We start from the raw sequence: 23,949 nt of genomic DNA on the forward strand, positions 1-23,949 counted from the left end.
GTCCCACGACCTTCCCCTAACCCTTGAATAACTAGTACATTGAGTCCCAGGACCTTCCCCTAACCCTTGAATAACTAGTATGGTGAGTCCCAGGACCTTCCCCTAACCCTTGAATAACTAGTACGGTGAGACCCACGACCTTCCCCTAACCCTTGAATAACTAGTACATTGAGTCCCACGACCTTCCCCTAACCCTTGAATAACTAGTACGGTGAGTCCCACGACCTTCCCCTAACCCTTGAATAACTAGTATGGTGAGTCCCAGGACCTTCCCCTAACCCTTGAATAACTAGTATGGTGAGTCCCATGACCTTCCCCTAACCCTTGAATAACTAGTATGGTGAGTCCCACGACCTTTCCCTAACCCTTGAATAACTAGTATGGTGAGTCTCACGACCTTCCCCTAACCCTTGAATAACTAGTATGGTGAGTCCCACGACTGTCCCCTAACCCTTGAATAACTAGTATGGCGAGTCCCACGATCTTCCCCTAACCCTTGAATAACTAGTATGGTGAGTCCCATGACCTTCCCCTAACCCTTGAATAACTAGTATGGTGAGTCCCACGACCTTCCCCTAACCCTTGAATAACTAGTACATTGAGTCCCAGGATCTTCCCCTAACCCTTGAATAACTAGTATGGTGAGTCCCAGGACCTTCCCCTAACCCTTGAATAACTAGTACGGTGAGACCCACGACCTTCCCCTAACCCTTGAATAACTAGTACATTGAGTCCCACGACCTTCCCCTAACCCTTGAATAACTAGTATGGTGAGTCCCAGGACCTTCCCCTAACCCTTGAATAACTAGTATGGTGAGTCCCATGACCTTCCCCTAACCCTTGAATAACTAGTATGGTGAGTCCCACGACCTTCCCCTAACCCTTGAATAACTAGTACATTGAGTCCCAGGACCTTCCCCTATCCCTTGAATAACTAGTATGGTGAGTCCCACGACCTTCCCCTAACCCTTGAATAACTAGTATGGTGAGTCCCACGACCTTCCCCTAACCCTTGAATAACTAGTATGGTGAGTCCCACGACCTTCCCCTAACCCTTGAATAACTGGTATGGTGAATCCCACGACCTTCCCCTAACCCTTGAATAACCAGTACATTGAGTCCCAGGACCTTCCCCTAACCCTTGAATAACTAGTATGGTGAGTCCCAGGACCTTCCCCTAACCCTTGAATAACTAGTACGGTGAGTCCCACGACCTTCCCCTAACCCTTGAATAACTAGTACATTGAGTCCCACGACCTTCCCATAACCCTTGAATAACTAGTACGGTGAGTCCCACGATCTTCCCCTAACCCTTGAATAACTAGTATGGTGAGTCCCAGGACCTTCCCCTAACCCTTGAATAACTAGTATGGTGAGTCCCACGACCTTCCCCTAACCCTTGAATAACTAGTATGGTGAGTCCCACGATCTTCCCCTAACCCTTGAATAACTAGTATGGTGAGTCCCATGACCTTCCCCTAACCCTTGAATAACTAGTATGGTGAGTCCCACGACCTTCCCCTAACCCTTGAATAACTAGTACATTGAGTCCCAGGACCTTCCCCTAACCCTTGAATAACTAGTATGGTGAGTCCCAGGACCTTCCCCTAACCCTTGAATAACTAGTACGGTGAGACCCACGACCTTCCCCTAACCCTTGAATAACTAGTACATTGAGTCCCGCGACCTTCCCCTAACCCTTGAATAACTAGTACGGTGAGTCCCACGACCTTCCCCTAACCCTTGAATAACTAGTATGGTGAGTCCCAGGACCTTCCCCTAACCCTTGAATAACTAGTATGGTGAGTCCCATGACCTTCCCCTAACCCTTCAATAACTAGTATGGTGAGTCCCACGACCTTTCCCTAACCCTTGAATAACTAGTATGGTGAGTCTCACGATCTTCCCCTAACCCTTGAATAACTAGTATGGTGAGTCCCACGACTGTCCCCTAACCCTTGAATAACTAGTATGGTGAGTCCCACAACCTTCCCCTAACCCTTGAATAACTAGTATGGTGAGTCCCACGACCTTCCCCTAACCCTTGAATAACTAGTACATTGAGTCCCAGGACCTTCCCCTAACCCTTGAATAACTAGTACATTGAGTCCCACGACCTTCCCCTAACCCTTGAATAACTAGTATGGTGAGTCCCAGGACCTTCCCCTAACCCTTGAATAACTAGTATGGTGAGTCCCATGACCTTCCCCTAACCCTTGAATAACTAGTATGGTGAGTCCCACGACCTTCCCCTAACCCTTGAATAACTAGTATGGTGAATCCCACGACCTTCCCCTAACCCTTGAATAACTAGTATGGTGAGTCCCACGACCTTCCCCTAACCCTTGAATAACTAGTATGGTGAGTCCCACGACCTTCCCCTAACCCTTGAATAACTAGTATGGTGAGTCCCACGACCTTCCCCTAACCCTTGAATAACTAGTATGGTGAGTCCCACGACCTTCCCCTAACCCTTGAATAACTAGTATGGTGAGTCCCACGATCTTCCCCTAACCCTTGAATAACTAGTATGGTGAGTCCCACGACCTTCCCCTAACCCTTGAATAACTAGTACATTGAGTCCCACGACCTTCCCCTAATCCTTGAATAACTAGTATGGTGAGTCCCAGGACCTTCCCCTAACCCTTGAATAACTAGTATGGTGAGTCCCACGACCTTACCCTAACCCTTGAATAACTAGTATGGTGAGTCCCACGACCTACCCCTAACCCTTGAATAACTAGTATGGTGAGTCCCACGACCTTCCCCTAACCCTTGAATAACTAGTACGGTGAGTCCCAGGACCTTCCCCTAACCCTTGAATAACTAGTATGGTGAGTCCCACGACCTTCCCCTAACCCTTGAATAACTAGTATGGTGAGTCCCACGACCTTCCCCTAACCCTTGAATAACTAGTACATTGAGTCCCACGACCTTCCCCTAACCCTTGAATAAGTAGTATGGTGAGTCCCAGGACCTTCCCCTAAACCCTTGAATAACTAGTATGGTGAGTCCCACGACCTTCCCCTATCCCTTGAATAACTAGTATGGTGAGTCCCACGACCTTCCCCTAACCCTTGAATAACTAGTACATTGAGTCCCAGGACCTTCCCCTAACCCTTGAATAACTAGTATGGTGAGTCCCAGGACCTTCCCCTAACCCTTGAATAACTAGTACGGTGAGTCCCACGACCTTCCCCTAACCCTTGAATAACTAGTACATTGAGTCCCACGACCTTCCCATAACCCTTGAATAACTAGTACGGTGAGTCCCACGACCTTCCCCTAACCCTTGAATAACTAGTATGGTGAGTCCCAGGACCTTCCCCTAACCCTTGAATAACTAGTATGGTGAGTCCCACGACCTTCCCCTAACCCTTGAATAACTAGTACGGTGAGTCCCACGACCTTCCCCTAACCCTTGAATAACTAGTATGGTGAGTCCCAGGACCTTCCCCTAACCCTTGAATAACTAGTATGGTGAGTCCCACGACCTTCCCCTAACCCTTGAATAACTAGTATGGTGAGTCCCACGATCTTCCCCTAACCCTTGAATAACTAGTATGGTGAGTCCCATGACCTTCCCCTAACCCTTGAATAACTAGTACATTGAGTCCCAGGACCTTCCCCTAACCCTTGAATAACTAGTATGGTGAGTCCCAGGACCTTCCCCTAACCCTTGAATAACTAGTACGGTGAGACCCACGACCTTCCCCTAACCCTTGAATAACTAGTACATTGAGTCCCGCGACCTTCCCCTAACCCTTGAATAACTAGTACGGTGAGTCCCACGACCTTCCCCTAACCCTTGAATAACTAGTATGGTGAGTCCCAGGACCTTCCCCTAACCCTTGAATAACTAGTATGGTGAGTCCCATGACCTTCCCCTAACCCTTCAATAACTAGTATGGTGAGTCCCACGACCTTTCCCTAACCCTTGAATAACTAGTATGGTGAGTCTCACGATCTTCCCCTAACCCTTGAATAACTAGTATGGTGAGTCCCACGACTGTCCCCTAACCCTTGAATAACTAGTATGGTGAGTCCCACAACCTTCCCCTAACCCTTGAATAACTAGTATGGTGAGTCCCACGACCTTCCCCTAACCCTTGAATAACTAGTACATTGAGTCCCAGGACCTTCCCCTAACCCTTGAATAACTAGTACATTGAGTCCCACGACCTTCCCCTAACCCTTGAATAACTAGTATGGTGAGTCCCAGGACCTTCCCCTAACCCTTGAATAACTAGTATGGTGAGTCCCATGACCTTCCCCTAACCCTTGAATAACTAGTATGGTGAGTCCCACGACCTTCCCCTAACCCTTGAATAACTAGTATGGTGAATCCCACGACCTTCCCCTAACCCTTGAATAACTAGTATGGTGAGTCCCACGACCTTCCCCTAACCCTTGAATAACTAGTATGGTGAGTCCCACGACCTTCCCCTAACCCTTGAATAACTAGTATGGTGAGTCCCACGACCTTCCCCTAACCCTTGAATAACTAGTATGGTGAGTCCCACGACCTTCCCCTAACCCTTGAATAACTAGTATGGTGAGTCCCACGATCTTCCCCTAACCCTTGAATAACTAGTATGGTGAGTCCCACGACCTTCCCCTAACCCTTGAATAACTAGTACATTGAGTCCCACGACCTTCCCCTAATCCTTGAATAACTAGTATGGTGAGTCCCAGGACCTTCCCCTAACCCTTGAATAACTAGTATGGTGAGTCCCACGACCTTACCCTAACCCTTGAATAACTAGTATGGTGAGTCCCACGACCTACCCCTAACCCTTGAATAACTAGTATGGTGAGTCCCACGACCTTCCCCTAACCCTTGAATAACTAGTACGGTGAGTCCCAGGACCTTCCCCTAACCCTTGAATAACTAGTATGGTGAGTCCCACGACCTTCCCCTAACCCTTGAATAACTAGTATGGTGAGTCCCACGACCTTCCCCTAACCCTTGAATAACTAGTACATTGAGTCCCACGACCTTCCCCTAACCCTTGAATAAGTAGTATGGTGAGTCCCAGGACCTTCCCCTAAACCCTTGAATAACTAGTATGGTGAGTCCCACGACCTTCCCCTATCCCTTGAATAACTAGTATGGTGAGTCCCACGACCTTCCCCTAACCCTTGAATAACTAGTACATTGAGTCCCAGGACCTTCCCCTAACCCTTGAATAACTAGTATGGTGAGTCCCAGGACCTTCCCCTAACCCTTGAATAACTAGTACGGTGAGTCCCACGACCTTCCCCTAACCCTTGAATAACTAGTACATTGAGTCCCACGACCTTCCCATAACCCTTGAATAACTAGTACGGTGAGTCCCACGACCTTCCCCTAACCCTTGAATAACTAGTATGGTGAGTCCCAGGACCTTCCCCTAACCCTTGAATAACTAGTATGGTGAGTCCCACGACCTTCCCCTAACCCTTGAATAACTAGTACGGTGAGTCCCACGACCTTCCCCTAACCCTTGAATAACTAGTATGGTGAGTCCCAGGACCTTCCCCTAACCCTTGAATAACTAGTATGGTGAGTCCCACGACCTTCCCCTAACCCTTGAATAACTAGTATGGTGAGTCCCACGATCTTCCCCTAACCCTTGAATAACTAGTATGGTGAGTCCCATGACCTTCCCCTAACCCTTGAATAACTAGTACATTGAGTCCCAGGACCTTCCCCTAACCCTTGAATAACTAGTATGGTGAGTCCCAGGACCTTCCCCTAACCCTTGAATAACTAGTACGGTGAGACCCACGACCTTCCCCTAACCCTTGAATAACTAGTACATTGAGTCCCACGACCTTCCCCTAACCCTTGAATAACTAGTACGGTGAGTCCCACGACCTTCCCCTAACCCTTGAATAACTAGTATGGTGAGTCCCAGGACCTTCCCCTAACCCTTGAATAACTAGTATGGTGAGTCCCATGACCTTCCCCTAACCCTTGAATAACTAGTATGGTGAGTCCCACGACCTTTCCCTAACCCTTGAATAACTAGTATGGTGAGTCTCACGACCTTCCCCTAACCCTTGAATAACTAGTATGGTGAGTCCCACGACTGTCCCCTAACCCTTGAATAACTAGTACATTGAGTCCCACGACCTTCCCCTAACCCTTGAATAACTAGTACATTGAGTCCCAGGACCTTCCCCTAACCCTTGAATAACTAGTACATTGAGTCCCACGACCTTCCCCTAACCCTTGAATAACTAGTATGGTGAGTCCCAGGACCTTCCCCTAACCCTTGAATAACTAGTATGGTGAGTCCCATGACCTTCCCCTAACCCTTGAATAACTAGTATGGTGAGTCCCACGACCTTCCCCTAACCCTTGAATAACTAGTATGGTGAATCCCACGACCTTCCCCTAACCCTTGAATAACTAGTATGGTGAGTCCCACGACCTTCCCCTAACCCTTGAATAACTAGTATGGTGAGTCCCACGACCTTCCCCTAACCCTTGAATAACTAGTATGGTGAGTCCCACGACCTTCCCCTAACCCTTGAATAACTAGTATGGTGAGTCTCACGACCATCCCCTAACCCTTGAATAACTAGTATGGTGAGTCCCACAACCTTCCCCTAACCCTTGAATAACTAGTATGGTGAGTCCCACGACCTTCCCCTAACCCTTGAATAACTAGTACATTGAGTCCCATGACCTTCCCCTAACCCTTGAATAACTAGTATGGTGAGTCCCACGACCTTCCCCTAACCCTTGAATAACTAGTATGGTGAGTCCCACGATCTTCCCCTAACCCTTGAATAACTAGTATGGTGAGTCCCACGACCTTCCCCTAACCCTTGAATAACTAGTACATTGAGTCCCACGACCTTCCCCTAATCCTTGAATAACTAGTATGGTGAGTCCCAGGACCTTCCCCTAACCCTTGAATAACTAGTATGGTGAGTCCCACGACCTTACCCTAACCCTTGAATAACTAGTATGGTGAGTCCCACGACCTACCCCTAACCCTTGAATAACTAGTATGGTGAGTCCCACGACCTTCCCCTAACCCTTGAATAACTAGTACGGTGAGTCCCAGGACCTTCCCCTAACCCTTGAATAACTAGTATGGTGAGTCCCACGACCTTCCCCTAACCCTTGAATAACTAGTATGGTGAGTCCCACGACCTTCCCCTAACCCTTGAATAACTAGTACATTGAGTCCCACGACCTTCCCCTAACCCTTGAATAAGTAGTATGGTGAGTCCCAGGACCTTCCCCTAAACCCTTGAATAACTAGTATGGTGAGTCCCACGACCTTCCCCTATCCCTTGAATAACTAGTATGGTGAGTCCCACGACCTTCCCCTAACCCTTGAATAACTAGTACATTGAGTCCCAGGACCTTCCCCTAACCCTTGAATAACTAGTATGGTGAGTCCCAGGACCTTCCCCTAACCCTTGAATAACTAGTATGGTGAGTCCCACGACCTTCCCCTAACCCTTGAATAACTAGTACGGTGAGTCCCACGACCTTCCCCTAACCCTTGAATAACTAGTATGGTGAGTCCCAGGACCTTCCCCTAACCCTTGAATAACTAGTATGGTGAGTCCCACGACCTTCCCCTAACCCTTGAATAACTAGTATGGTGAGTCCCACGATCTTCCCCTAACCCTTGAATAACTAGTATGGTGAGTCCCATGACCTTCCCCTAACCCTTGAATAACTAGTACATTGAGTCCCAGGACCTTCCCCTAACCCTTGAATAACTAGTATGGTGAGTCCCAGGACCTTCCCCTAACCCTTGAATAACTAGTACGGTGAGACCCACGACCTTCCCCTAACCCTTGAATAACTAGTACATTGAGTCCCACGACCTTCCCCTAACCCTTGAATAACTAGTACGGTGAGTCCCACGACCTTCCCCTAACCCTTGAATAACTAGTATGGTGAGTCCCAGGACCTTCCCCTAACCCTTGAATAACTAGTATGGTGAGTCCCATGACCTTCCCCTAACCCTTGAATAACTAGTATGGTGAGTCCCACGACCTTTCCCTAACCCTTGAATAACTAGTATGGTGAGTCTCACGACCTTCCCCTAACCCTTGAATAACTAGTATGGTGAGTCCCACGACTGTCCCCTAACCCTTGAATAACTAGTATGGTGAGTCCCACAACCTTCCCCTAACCCTTGAATAACTAGTATGGTGAGTCCCACGACCTTCCCCTAACCCTTGAATAACTAGTACATTGAGTCCCAGGACCTTCCCCTAACCCTTGAATAACTAGTAAATTGAGTCCCACGACCTTCCCCTAACCCTTGAATAACTAGTATGGTGAGTCCCAGGACCTTCCCCTAACCCTTGAATAACTAGTATGGTGAGTCCCATGACCTTCCCCTAACCCTTGAATAACTAGTATGGTGAGTCCCACGACCTTCCCCTAACCCTTGAATAACTAGTATGGTGAATCCCACGACCTTCCCCTAACCCTTGAATAACTAGTATGGTGAGTCCCACGACCTTCCCCTAACCCTTGAATAACTAGTATGGTGAGTCCCACAACCTTCCCCTAACCCTTGAATAACTAGTATGGTGAGTCCCACGACCTTCCCCTAACCCTTGAATAACTAGTATGGTGAGTCTCACGACCATCCCCTAACCCTTGAATAACTAGTATGGTGAGTCCCACAACCTTCCCCTAACCCTTGAATAACTAGTATGGTGAGTCCCACGACCTTCCCCTAACCCTTGAATAACTAGTATGGTGAGTCCCACGACCTTCCCCTAACCCTTGAATAACTAGTATGGTGAGTCCCACGACCTTCCCCTAACCCTTGAATAACTAGTACATTGAGTCCCACGACCTTCCCCTAACCCTTGAATAACTAGTATGGTGAGTCCCAGGACCTTCCCCTAACCCTTGAATAACTAGTATGGTGAGTCCCACGACCTTACCCTAACCCTTGAATAACTAGTATGGTGAGTCCCACGACCTACCCCTAACCCTTGAATAACTAGTATGGTGAGTCCCACGACCTTCCCCTAACCCTTGAATAACTAGTACGGTGAGTCCCAGGACCTTCCCCTAACCCTTGAATAACTAGTATGGTGAGTCCCACGACCTTCCCCTAACCCTTGAATAACTAGTATGGTGAGTCCCACGACCTTCCCCTAACCCTTGAATAACTAGTACATTGAGTCCCACGACCTTCCCCTAACCCTTGAATAAGTAGTATGGTGAGTCCCAGGACCTTCCCCTAAACCCTTGAATAACTAGTATGGTGAGTCCCACGACCTTCCCCTAACCCTTGAATAACTAGTACATTGAGTCCCAGGACCTTCCCCTAACCCTTGAATAACTAGTATGGTGAGTCCCAGGACCTTCCCCTAACCCTTGAATAACTAGTACGGTGAGTCCCACGACCTTCCCCTAACCCTTGAATAACTAGTACATTGAGTCCCACGACCTTCCCATAACCCTTGAATAAGTAGTATGGTGAGTCCCACGACCTTCCCCTATCCCTTGAATAACTAGTATGGTGAGTCCCACGACCTTCCCCTAACCCTTGAATAACTAGTACATTGAGTCCCAGGACCTTCCCCTAACCCTTGAATAACTAGTATGGTGAGTCCCAGGACCTTCCCCTAACCCTTGAATAACTAGTACGGTGAGTCCCACGACCTTCCCCTAACCCTTGAATAACTAGTACATTGAGTCCCACGACCTTCCCATAACCCTTGAATAACTAGTACGGTGAGTCCCACGACCTTCCCCTAACCCTTGAATAACTAGTATGGTGAGTCCCAGGACCTTCCCCTAACCCTTGAATAACTAGTATGGTGAGTCCCACGACCGTCCCCTAACCCTTGAATAACTAGTACGGTGAGTCCCACGACCTTCCCCTAACCCTTGAATAACTAGTATGGTGAGTCCCAGGACCTTCCCCTAACCCTTGAATAACTAGTATGGTGAGTCCCACGACCTTCCCCTAACCCTTGAATAACTAGTATGGTGAGTCCCACGATCTTCCCCTAACCCTTGAATAACTAGTATGGTGAGTCCCATGACCTTCCCCTAACCCTTGAATAACTAGTATGGTGAGTCCCACGACCTTCCCCTAACCCTTGAATAACTAGTACATTGAGTCCCAGGACCTTCCCCTAACCCTTGAATAACTAGTATGGTGAGTCCCAGGACCTTCCCCTAACCCTTGAATAACTAGTACGGTGAGACCCACGACCTTCCCCTAACCCTTGAATAACTAGTACATTGAGTCCCAGGACCTTCCCCTAACCCTTGAATAACTAGTACGGTGAGTCCCACGACCTTCCCCTAACCCTTGAATAACTAGTATGGTGAGTCCCAGGACCTTCCCCTAACCCTTGAATAACTAGTATGGTGAGTCCCATGACCTTCCCCTAACCCTTGAATAACTAGTATGGTGAGTCCCACGACCTTCCCCTAACCCTTGAATAACTAGTACATTGAGTCCCAGGACCTTCCCCTAACCCTTGAATAACTAGTATCGTGAGTCCCACGACCTTCCCCTAACCCTTGATCACAGGAGTCATGAAGAGAGTCAGTCTGCTAGAGAGAGTTGAGTGTTGTGAAGTCATGAAACCTTTGCCTCTACCCAGTACTGTTACAGCAGCATGATCATGTCAAGGCAGGCTGCAGCTCCAGGAGTTGAGAAAATGTGTGAGAAAAGGCAGCTCTTCAGAGAAAATGTGTGAGAATAATTTAAAATGTATTTATAAAGCCCTTTTTACATCAGCCGATGTCACAAAGTGCTGTACAGAAACCCAGCCTAAAACCCCCAAACAGCAAGCAACGCAGATGTAGAAGTACGGCGGCTAGGAAAAACTAGTAAGGCAAAAACCTAGGAAGAAACCTAGAGAGGAACCAGGCTATGAGGGGTGGCCAGTCCTCTTCTGGCTGTACTGGTGGAGATCATAACAGAACATGGCCAAGATGTTCAAATGTTCATAAATGACCAGCATGGTCAAATAATAATAATCACAGTAGTTGTCGAGGGTGCAGCAAGTCAGCACCTCAGGAGTAAATTTCAGTTGGCTTTTCATAGCCGATCATTAAGAGTATCTCTACTGCTCCTGCTGTCTCTAAAGAGTTGGAAACAGCAGGTCTGGGACAGGTAGCACGTCCGGTGAACAGGTCAGGGTTCCATAGCCGCAGGCAGAACAGTTGAAACTGGGGCAGCAGCACGACCAGGTGGACTGGGGACAAGGAGTCACCAGGCCAGGTAGTCCTGAAGCATGGTCCGAGGGCTCAGGTCCTCTGAGAGAAGAAGGAGAGAAAGTGAGAGAATTAGGAGGGGTCTGGAGACACTGTGGACCCTTCTGACTATACCCCCGGACAAGGCCAACTAGGCAGGATATAACCCCACCCACTTTGCCAAAGCAAAGTCCCCACACCACTAGAGGGATATCTTCAACCACCAACGTAGTGCCCTGAGTCAAGGCTGAGTATAGCCCACAAAGATCTCCGCCACGGCACGAACCCGAGGTGGGCGCCTACCCGGACTGGAAGATCACATCAGTGACTCAACCCACTCAAGTGACGCACCCCTCCTAGGGACGGTATGAAAGAGCCCTAGTAAGCCAGTGACTCTACCCCCGTAATAGGCTTAGAGGCCAGTGGAGAGAGGGGAACCTGCCAGGCAGAGACAGCAAGGGTGGTTCGTTGCTCCAGAGCCTTTCCGTTCACCAAGCCCATGTAACGCTTTGTAGTTTAGCAGTAAAACCTTGAAATCAGCCCTTGCCTTAAAACCTCTAGTGACTCCCCATCCCGCATGCGGGAGCGTAATCATCGACTGACACTAATTAGCATAACACAACGGACATAAATCTTCCTAGAAAATATTCCTATTCATGAAAATCACAAGTGAAATATATTGAGACACAGCTTAGCCTTTTGTTAATCACCCTGTATGCTTTACAGCCAGCTAGACAAGCATTTGTGTAAGTTTATTGATAGCCTAGCATAGCATTTTGTCCAGCTAGCAGCAGGTAACTTGGTCACGGAAATCAGAAAAGCAATCAAATTAAATTGTTTACCTTTGATGAGCTTCGGATGTTTTCACTCACGAGATTCCCAGTTAGATAGCAAATGTTCCTTTTTTCCAAAAATATCATTTTTGTAGGCGAAATAGCTCCGTTTGTTCTTCACGTTTGGCTGAGAAATCGTCACGAAAACTCAGAAAAATATTCCAAATTAGCTCCATAATATCGACAGAAACATGGCAAACGTTGTTTATAATCAATCCTCAAGGTGTTTTTCAAATATCTATTCGATAATATATCCACCGGGACAATTGGTTATCAGTAGGACCGATTGGAATAATGGCTACCTCTGTATTTTACGCGAAAATCACTCTGGGAGCCATCAGGTGACCAGTTGCGCAATGTAGCCGCTTACGGGAATTCTTCAACATAAATGCGTAAAACTACGTCACAATGCTGTAGACACCTTGGGGAATATGTAGAAAAAGTAATCTGGTTGATAGCCCATTCACTGCTCAATAGGGACGCATTGGAACGCAGAGCTTTCAAAAGATGAGTCACTTCCGAATTTGATTTTTCTCAGGCTTTCGCCTGCAATATCAGTTCTGTTATACTCACAGACAATATTTTTACAGTTTGTTTTCTATAATAAGCTGTCAATTATATGCATATTCTAGCATCTTGTCCTGACAAAATATCCCGTTTACTACGGGAACGTTAGTTTTCCAAAAATGAAAATACTGCCCCTTAGTCAATACTGCCCCCTAGTTATTAATTAACAGGAAGCCAGTGTAGAAAGGCTAGCACTGGAGCAATATGATACAATTTTGGGGTTCTAGTCAGGATTCTAGCAGCCGTATTTAGCACTAACTGAAGTTTATTTAGTGCTTTATCCGGGTAGCCGGAAAGTAGAGCATTGCGGTATTCTAACCTAGAAGTGACAAAAGCATGGATTCATTTTTCGGCATAATTTTTGGACAGAAAGCTTCAGATTTTTGCAATGTTACATAGATGGAAAAAAGCTGTCCTTGATTGAGTCTTGATATGTTCATCAAAAGAGAAATCAGGGTCCAGAGTAGCTCCGAGATCTTTGGTTACAGGACATACATTACCCTTCTGTTACAGTCTGGTTACAGGAAATACCCCACACCTTACCCTTCTGTTACGGTCTGGTGACAGGACATACATTACCCTTCTGTTACAGTCTGGTGACAGGACATACATTACCCTTCTGTTACAGTCTGGTGACAGGACATATATTACCCTTCTGTTACAGTCTGGTGACAGGACATATATTACCCTTCTATTACAGTCTGGTTACAGGACATACATTACCCTTCTATTACAGTCTGGTTACAGGACATTACCCTTCTGTTACAGTCTGGTTACAGGACATACATTACCCTTCTGTTACAGTCTGGTTACAGGACATACATGACCCTTCTGTTACAGTCTGGTTACAGGGCATACATTACCCTTCTGTTACAGTCTGGTTACAGGATATACATGACCCTTCTGTTACAGTCTGGTTAGAGGACATACATTACCCTTCTGTTACAGTCTGGTTACAGGACATACATTACCCTTCTATTACAGTCTGGTTACAGGACATACATTACCCTTCTGTTACAGTCTGGTTACAGGACATAAATTACCCTTCTGTTACAGTCTGGTTACAGGACATTACCCTTCTGTTACAGTCTGGTTACAGGACATACATTACCCTTCTATTACAGTCTGGTGACAGGACATATATTACCCTTCTATTACAGTCTGGTTACAGGACATACATTACCCTTCTATTACAGTCTGGTTACAGGACATTACCCTTCTGTTACAGTCTGGTTACAGGACATACATTACCCTTCTGTTACAGTCTGGTTACAGGACATACATGACCCTTCTGTTACAGTCTGGTTACAGGGCATACATTACCCTTCTGTTACAGTCTGGTTACAGGATATACATGACCCTTCTGTTACAGTCTGGTTAGAGGACATACATTACCCTTCTGTTACAGTCTGGTTACAGGACATACATTACCCTTCTATTACAGTCTGGTTACAGGACATACATTACCCTTCTGTTACAGTCTGGTTACAGGACATAAATTACCCTTCTGTTACAGTCTGGTTACAGGACATTACCCTTCTGTTACAGTCTGGTTACAGGACATACATTACCCTTCTATTACAGTCTGGTTACAGGACATAAATTACCTTTCTGTTACAGTCTGGTTACAGGACATGACCCTTCTGTTACAGTCTGGTTACAGGACATTACCCTTCTGTTACAGTCTGGTTACAGGACATACATTACCCTTCTGTTACAGTCTGGTTACAGGACATACATTACCCTTCTGTTACAGTCTGGTTACAGGACATTACCCTTCTGTTACAGTCTGGTTACAGGACATACATTACCCTTCTGTTACAGTCTGGTTACAGGACATTACCCTTCTGTTACAGTCTGGTTACAGGACATATATTACCCTTCTATTACAGTCTGGTTACAGGACATAAATGACCCTTCTGTTACAGTCTGGTTACAGGACATACATTACCCTTCTGTTACAGTCTGGTTACAGGACATACATTACCCTTCTGTTACAGTCTGGTTACAGGACATACATTACCCTTCTATTACAGTCTGGTTACAGGACATATATTACCCTTCTATTACAGTCTGGTTACAGGACATACATTACCCTTCTGTTACAGTCTGGTTACAGGACATACATTACCCTTCTGTTACAGTCTGGTTACAGGACATACATTACCCTTCTATTACAGTCTGGTTACAGGACATAAATTACCCTTCTGTTACAGTCTGGTTACAGGACATGACCCTTCTATTACAGTCTGGTTACAGGACATGACCCTTCTGTTACAGTCTGGTTACAGGACATACATTACCCTTCTATTACAGTCTGGTTACAGGACATAAATTACCCTTCTGTTACAGTCTGGTTACAGGACATGACCCTTCTATTACAGTCTGGTTACAGGACATTACCCTTCTGTTACAGTCTGGTTACAGGACATTACCCTTCTGTTAAAGTCTGGTTAGAGTCTATTTAAAAACACACCCAGAGAACTTGCTTTTGTGTAAAGTTGCTGACTAGTGGCAAATAAACAGTAATCTATCAAATACATTGAAAAAAGATTGTTGCCACGCTGTGTATAAATACATTATGTTACAGTAGTATTAGATTGTTGCCACGCTGTGTATAAATACATTATGTTACAGTAGTATTAGATTGTTGCACGCTGTGTATAAATACATTATGTTACAGTAGTATTAGATTGTTGCCACGCTGTGTATAAATACATTATGTTACAGTAGTATTAGATTGTTGCACGCTGTGTATAAATACATTATGTTACAGTAGTATTAGATTGTTGCACGCTGTGTATAAATACATTATGTTACAGTAGTATTAGATTGTTGCACGCTGTGTATAAATACATTATGTTACAGTAGTATTAGATTGTTGCCACGCTGTGTATAAATACATTATGTTACAGTAGTATTAGATTGTTGCACGCTGTGTATAAATACATTATGTTACAGTAGTATTAGATTGTTGCACGCTGTGTATAAATATATTATGTTACAGTAGTATTAGATTGTTGCACGCTGTGTATAAATATATTATGTTACAGTAGTATTAGATTGTTGCACGCTGTGTATAAATAAATATATTCTGTTACAGTCTGGTTACAGCGAGAATGTTCCAGTTGTAGTTGTGTAATTAGTGTAGTGGAGCAGATGGAGACTGGAGATCTCATCTAACTTAATTTTGTTTGTCGTCTGCACAATAGAGCTTTGTTAACATTGAGAGGAGAGAAGAGAGGGAAGAGGAGAGGAGAAGGAGAAAAAAAGAAAGAAAGAAAGGGTGGGAGTTTGTTACTGCTGTGCAGGTTTTCCCAGCATACTCTCTGGTTTCTCTCTCTCTCCCTCTCTCCCTCTCTCCCTCTCTCCCTCTCTCCCTCCCCTCCCTCTCTCCCTCTCTCCCTCTCTCCCTCCCTCCCTCCCTCCCTACTCCCTCACCCTGTCCTCCCTCCATCTCCCCTCCCTCTGCCCTCCCTCGACTCTCTCTCTCTCTCCCCCTGTCCTCCCTCACCCTGTCCTCCCTCCATCTCCCCTCCCTCAACTATCTCTCTCCCCCTGTCCTCCCTCCATCTGCCCTCCCTCAGCTCTCTCTCTCCCCCTGTCCTCCCTCACCCTGTTCTCCCTCCATCTCCCCTCCCTCGACTCTCTCTCTCTCCCTGTCCTCCCTCCATCTCCCCTCCCTCTCCCTCAACTCTCTCTCTCTCTCTCTTGGTTCAACAATACGAACAATCATGTAATGATTCAAACAGCAGAACTGTTCATTTAGAACTCACTCAGCTGAACCAATACTGGTTGTTATTGCTAGCTGTTATTCTCCTGGTGTGTGGTTTGCGTGTGTATGTGTGTGTGGGTGTGTGTGCATGCCTGTTTTTTTGTGTGTGCATGTGTGTTGCAGTAGAGTATCAGTGTGTAACAGCTGTACCAGGCCATATATGGTGTGTGTCTGACCGACAAACTGGTTCCTCTAAAGCCCTTGGCTTCCTGACTCCTTATAGGGCCATCTTTTCTCCCTAGCCCCACCGACACCACCCAGGGCTGCTCTGATAGGACCACAGCCTCAGGACCAGCCACTAACCACACCCCCAAACACACACGTGTTTCACAGTCTGGGATGTTGAAGTGTGGCTTGAGGTCAGTTGCAGTCTAACACAGGGAATACAGCACAAAAACAAGCCCAGTCAATACAGCACTAACCCAGTCAATACAGTACTAACCCAGTCAATACAACACTAACCCAGTCAATACAGTACTAACCCAGTCAATACAACACTAACCCAGTCATACAACACTAACCCAGTCAATACAGTACTAACCCAGTCAATACAGCACTAACCCAGTCAATACAACACTAACCCAGTCAATACAGTACTAACACTAACCCAGTCAATACAGCACTAACCCAGTCAATACAGTACTAACACTAACCCAGTCAATACAGTACTAACACTAACCCAGTCAATACAGCACTAACCCAGTCAATACAGCACTAACCCAGTCAATACAGTACTAACCCAGTCAATACAGCACTAACCCAGTCAATACAGCACTAACCCAGTCAATACAGCACTAACACTAACCCAGTCAATACAGCACTAACCCAGTCAATACAACACTAACCCAGTCAATACAGCACTAACCCAGTCAATACAGCACTAACCCAGTCAATACAGTACTAACCCAGTCAATACAACACTAACCCAGTCAATACAGCACTAACCCAGTCAATACAACACTAACCCAGTCAATACAGTACTAACACTAACCCAGTCAATACAGCACTAACACTAACCCAGTCAATACAGCACTAACACTAACCCAGTCAATACAGCACTAACACTAACCCAGTCAATACAGCACTAACCCAGTCAATACAGTACTAACCCAGTCAATACAGTACTAACACTAACCCAGTCAATACAGCACTAACCCAGTCAATACAGTACTAACACTAACCCAGTCAATACAGCACTAACCCAGTCAATACAGCACTAACACTAACCCAGTCAATACAGCACTAACCCAGTCAATACAGTACTAACACTAACCCAGTCAATACTGTACTAACACTAACCCAGTCAATACAGTACTAACCCAGTCAATACAGTACTAACACTAACCCAGTCAATACAGTACTAACCCAGTCAATACAGCACTAACACTAACCCAGTCAATACAGTACTAACCCAGTCAATACAGTACTAACCCAGTCAATACAGCACTAACCCAGTCAATACAGCACTAACCCAGTCAATACAGCACTAACCCAAGTCAATACAGCACTAACCCAGTCAATACAGTACTAACCCAGTCAATACAACACTAACCCAGTCAATACAACACTAACACTAACCCAGTCAATACAGTACTAACCCAGTCAATACAGCACTAACCCAGTCAATACAGTACTAACACTAACCCAGTCAATACAACACTAACACTAACCCAGTCAATACAGTACTAACCCAGTCAATACAGCACTAACACTAACCCAGTCAATACAGTACTAACCCAGTCAATACAGTACTAACCCAGTCAATACAGCACTAACCCAGTCAATACAACACTAACCCAGTCAATACAGTACTAACCCAGTCAATACAGCACTAACCCAGTCAATACAGCACTAACCCAGTCAATACAACACTAACCCAGTCAATACAGTACTAACACTAACCCAGTCAATACAGCACTAACCCAGTCAATACAACACTAACCCAGTCAATACAGTACTAACCCAGTCAATACAGTACTAACCCAGTCAATACAACACTAACCCAGTCAATACAGTACTAACCCAGTCAATACAGCACTAACCCAGTCAATACAACACTAACACTAACCCAGTCAATACAGCACTAACACTAACCCAGTCAATACAGTACTAACACTAACCCAGTCAATACAGCACTAACACTAACCCAGTCAATACAGCACTAACACTAACCCAGTCAATACAGTACTAACACTAACCCAGTCAATACAGTACTAACACTAACCCAGTCAAGACAGTACTAACACTAACCCAGTCAATACAGCACTAACCCAGTCAATACAGTACTAACACTAACCCAGTCAATACAGCACTAACCCAGTCAATACAGCACTAACACTAACCCAGTCAATACAGTACTAACACTAACCCAGTCAATACAGCACTAACCCAGTCAATACAGCACTAACCCAGTCAATACAGTACTAACCCAGTCAATACAGCACTAATACTAACCCAGTCAATACAGCACTAACCCAGTCAATACAGCACTAATACTAACCCAGTCAATACAGCACTAACCCAGTCAATACAGCACTAACCCAGTCAATACAGCACTAACCCAGTCAATACAGCACTAACCCAGTCAATACAGCACTAACCCAGTCAATACAGCACTAATACTAACCCAGTCAATACAGCACTAACCCAGTCAATACAGCACTAACCCAGTCAATACAGTACTAACCCAGTCAATACAACACTAACACTAACCCAGTCAATACAGCACTAACCCAGTCAATACAACACTAACACTAACCCAGTCAATACAGCACTAACCCAGTCAATACAGCACTAACCCAGTCAATACAGCACTAACCCAGTCAATACAGCACTAACCCAGTCAATACAGCACTAACCCAGTCAATACAGCACTAACCCAGTCAATACAGCACTAACCCAGTCAATACAGCACTAACCCAGTCAATACAACACTAACCCAGTCAATACAGTACTAACCCAGTCAATACAACACTAACCCAGTCAATACAACACTAACCCAGTCAATACAGTACTAACCCAGTCAATACAGCACTAACCCAGTCAATACAGCACTAACCCAGTCAATACAGCACTAACCCAGTCAATACAGTACTAACCCAGTCAATACAGTACTAACCCAGTCAATACAGTACTAACACTAACCCAGTCAATACAGCACTAACACTAACCCAGTCAATACAGTACTAACCCAGTCAATACAGCACTAACCCAGTCAATACAGTACTAACCCAGTCAATACAGCACTAACACTAACCCAGTCAATACAGCACTAACACTAACCCAGTCAATACAGTTACTAACCCCAGTCAATACAGCACTAACCCCAGTCAATACAGCACTAACCCAAGTCAATACAGTCACTAAACTACCCAGTCAATACAGCACTAACCCAGTCAATACAGTACTAACCCAGTCAATACAGCACTAACCCAGTCAATACAACACTAACCCAGTCAATACAGCACTAACACTAACCCAGTCAATACAGTACTAACCCAGTCAATACAGCACTAACCCAGTCAATACAGTACTAACCCAGTCAATACAGCACTAACCCAGTCAATACAGTACTAACCCAGTCAATACAGCACTAACCCAGTCAATACAACACTAACACTAACCCAGTCAATACAGCACTAACCCAGTCAATACAACACTAACCCAGTCAATACAGCACTAACCCAGTCAATACAGCACTAACACTAACCCAGTCAATACAGCACTAACCCAGTCAATACAACACTAACCCAGTCAATACAGTACTAACCCAGTCAATACAGCACTAACCCAGTCAATACAGTACTAACCCAGTTCAATACAGTACTAACCAGTCAATACAGCACTAACCCAGTCAATACAGCACTAACCCAGTCAATACAGCACTAACCCAGTCAATACAGCACTAACACCAGTCAATACAGTACTAACCCAGTCAATACAGTACTAACCCAGTCAATACAGTACTAACACTAACCCAGTCAATACAGCACTAACCCAGTCAATACAACACTAACCCAGTCAATTACAGTACTAACCCAGTCAATACAACACTAACCCAGTCAATACAACACTAACCCAGTCAATACAACACTAACCCAGTCAATACAGTACTAACCCAGTCAATACAGCACTAACCCAGTCAATACAACACTAACCCAGTCAATACAGCACTAACCCAGTCAATACAGCACTAACCCAGTCAATACAACACTAACCCAGTCAATACAGCACTAACCCAGTCAATACAGCACTAACCCAGTCAATACAGTACTAACCCAGTCAATACAGCACTAACCCAGTCAATACAGTACTAACCCAGTCAATACAACACTAACACTAACCCAGTCAATACAACACTAACCCAGTCAATACAGTACTAACCCAGTCAATACAACACTAACCCAGTCAATACCAGCACTAACCCAGTCAATACAGTACTAACCCAGTCAATACAACACTAACACTAACCCGTCAATACAGTACTAACACTAACCCAGTCAATACAGTACTAACACTAACCCAGTCAATACAGTACTAACCCAGTCAATACAGTACTAACCCAGTCAATACAGCACTAACCCAGTCAATACAGCACTAACCCAGTCAATACAGCACTAACCCAGTCAATACAGTACTAACCCAGTCAATACAGTACTAACCCAGTCAATACAGCACTAACCCAGTCAATACAGCACTAACACTAACCCAGTCAATACAGTACTAACACTAACCCAGTCAATACAGCACTACCACTAACCCAGTCAATACAGCACTAACACTAACCCAGTCAATACAGCACTAACACTAACCCAGTCAATACAGCACTACCCCAGTCAATACAGCACTAACACTAACCCAGTCAATACAGCACTAACCCAGTCCAGTCAATACAGCACTAACACTAACCCAGTCAATACAGTCAATACAGCACTAACACTAACCAGTCAATACAGCACTAACACCTAACCCAGTCAATACAGCACTAACCCAGTCAATACAGCACTAACCCAGTCAATACAGCACTAACCCAGTCAATACAGTACTAACCCAGTCAATACAGTACTAACACTAACCCTGTCAATACAGTACTAACCCAGTCAATACAGCACTAACACTAACCCAGTCAATACAGTACTAACCCAGTCAATACAGCACTAACACTAACCCAGTCAATACAGCACTAACACTAACCCAGTCAATACAGTACTAACACTAACCCAGTCAATACAGTACTAACCCTAACCCAGTCAATACAGTACTAACACTAACCCAGTCAATACAGTACTAACACTAACCCAGTCAATACAGCACTAACCCAGTCAATACAGCACTAACCCAGTCAATACAGCACTAACCCAGTCAATACAGTACTAACCCAGTCAATACAGTACTAACCCAGTCAATACAGCACTAACACTAACCCAGTCAATACAGCACTAACCCAGTCAATACAGTACTAACACTAACCCAGTCAATACAGTACTAACACTAACCCAGTCACTACAGTACTAATACTAACCCAGTCAATACAGCACTAACCCAGTCAATACAGCACTAACCCAGTCAATACAGTACTAACCCAGTCAATACAGCACTAACCCAGTCAATACAGTACTAACACTAACCCAGTCAATACAGTACTAACCCTAACCCAGTCAATTACAGTACTAACACTAACCCAGTCAATACAGTACTAACACTAACCCAGTCAATACAGTACTAACACTAACCCAGTCAATACAACACTAACCCCAGTCAATACAGCACTAACCCAGTCAATACAGTACTAACCCAGTCAATACAGCACTAACCCAGTCAATACAGTACTAACACTAACCCAGTCAATACAGCACTAACCCAGTCAATACAGCACTAACCCAGTCAATACAGTACTAACCCAGTCAATACAGTACTAACCCAGTCAATACAGCACTAACCCAGTCAATACAGCACTAAACCCAGTCAATACAGTACTAACCCAGTCAATACAGCACTAACCCAGTCAATACAGCACTAACCCAGTCAATACAGCACTAACACTAACCCAGTCAATACAGTACTAACACTAACCCAGTCAATACAGCACTAACCCAGTCAATACAGTACTAACACTAACCCAGTCAATACAGCACTAACCCAGTCAATACAGCACTAACCCAGTCAATACAGTACTAACACTAACCCAGTCAATACAGCACTAACCCAGTCAATACAACACTAAACCCAGTCAACAGTACTAACCCAGTCAATACAGCACTAACCCAGTCAATACAACACTAACCCAGTCAATACAGCACTAACCCAGTCAATACAGCACTAACCCAGTCAATACAGCACTAACCCAGTCAATACAGTACTAACACTAACCCAGTCCAATACAGTACTAACACTAACCCAGTCAATACAGCACTAACCCAGTCAATACAGCACTAACCCAGTCAATACAGTACTAACCCAGTCAATACAGCACTAACACTAACCCAGTCAATACAGTACTAACACTAACCCAGTCAATACAGCACTAACCCAGTCAATACAGCACTAACCCAGTCAATACAACACTAACCCAGTCAATACAACACTACCCAGTCAATACAGCACTAACCCAGTCAATACAGTACTAACCCAGTCAATACAGTACTAACACTAACCCAGTCAATACAGCACTAACCCAGTCAATACAGCACTAACCCAGTCAATACAACACTAACCCAGTCAATACAGTACTAACACTAACCGCAGTCAATACAGTACTAACACTAACCCAGTCAATACAACACTAACCCAGTCAATAACAACACTAACCCAGTCAATACAACACCTAACCCAGTCAATACAGTACTAACCCAGTCAATACAGTACTAACACTAACCCAGTCAATACCAGCACTAACACTAACCCAGTCAATACAGCACTAACCCAGTCAATACAACACTAAACCCAGTCAATCCAGCACTAACCAGGTCAATACAGTACTAACCCAGTCAATACAGTACTAACCCAGTCAATACAGTACTAACCCAGTCAATACAGTTACTAACCCAGTCAATACAGCACTAACCCAGTCAATACAGTACTAACACTAACCCAGTCAATACAGCACTAACCCAGTCAATACAGTACTAACACTAACCCAGTCAATACAGTACTAACCCAGTCAATACAGTACTAACCCAGTCAATACAGTACTAACCCAGTCAATACAGCACTAACCCAGTCAATACAGTACTAACCCAGTCAATACAGTACTAACCCAGTCAATACAGTACTAACCCAGTCAATACAGTACTAACCCAGTCAATACAGCACTAACCCAGTCAATACAGCACTAACCCAGTCAATACAGCCACTAACCCAGTCAATACAGTACTAACCCAGTCAATACAGTACTAACCCAGTCAATACAGTACTAACCCAGTCAATACAGCACTAACCAGTCAATACAGCACTACCCAGTCATACAGTACTAACCCAGTCAATACAGTACTAACCCAGTCAATACAGTACTAACCCAGTCAATACAGCACTAACCCAGTCAATACAACACTAACCCAGTCAATACAGCACTAACACTA

At 45.0% G+C, this 23,949-nt stretch overlaps 1 protein-coding gene across 2 annotated transcripts in view; it reads left to right on the plus strand.

The window, feature by feature from the left end:
- The window catches only part of sh3bgrl (SH3 domain binding glutamate-rich protein like), an 83,971-nt gene that overhangs the window by 34,332 nt on the left and 25,690 nt on the right, over positions 1 to 23,949 (plus strand). Inside the window, exon 2 of one of the 2 annotated variants that reach the window (XM_031789449.1) lies at positions 16,615 to 16,731. The exons of the other annotated variant lie outside the window; for it this stretch is intronic. The gene's annotated coding sequence lies outside the window, so the exon portion shown is untranslated. The remainder of the gene's footprint in view (positions 1 to 16,614; positions 16,732 to 23,949) is intronic. 2 annotated transcript variants of the gene reach the window in all.

Source organism: Oncorhynchus kisutch, linkage group LG15, assembly GCF_002021735.2.
Source record: "Oncorhynchus kisutch isolate 150728-3 linkage group LG15, Okis_V2, whole genome shotgun sequence".
Lineage (NCBI taxonomy): Eukaryota > Metazoa > Chordata > Actinopteri > Salmoniformes > Salmonidae > Oncorhynchus > Oncorhynchus kisutch.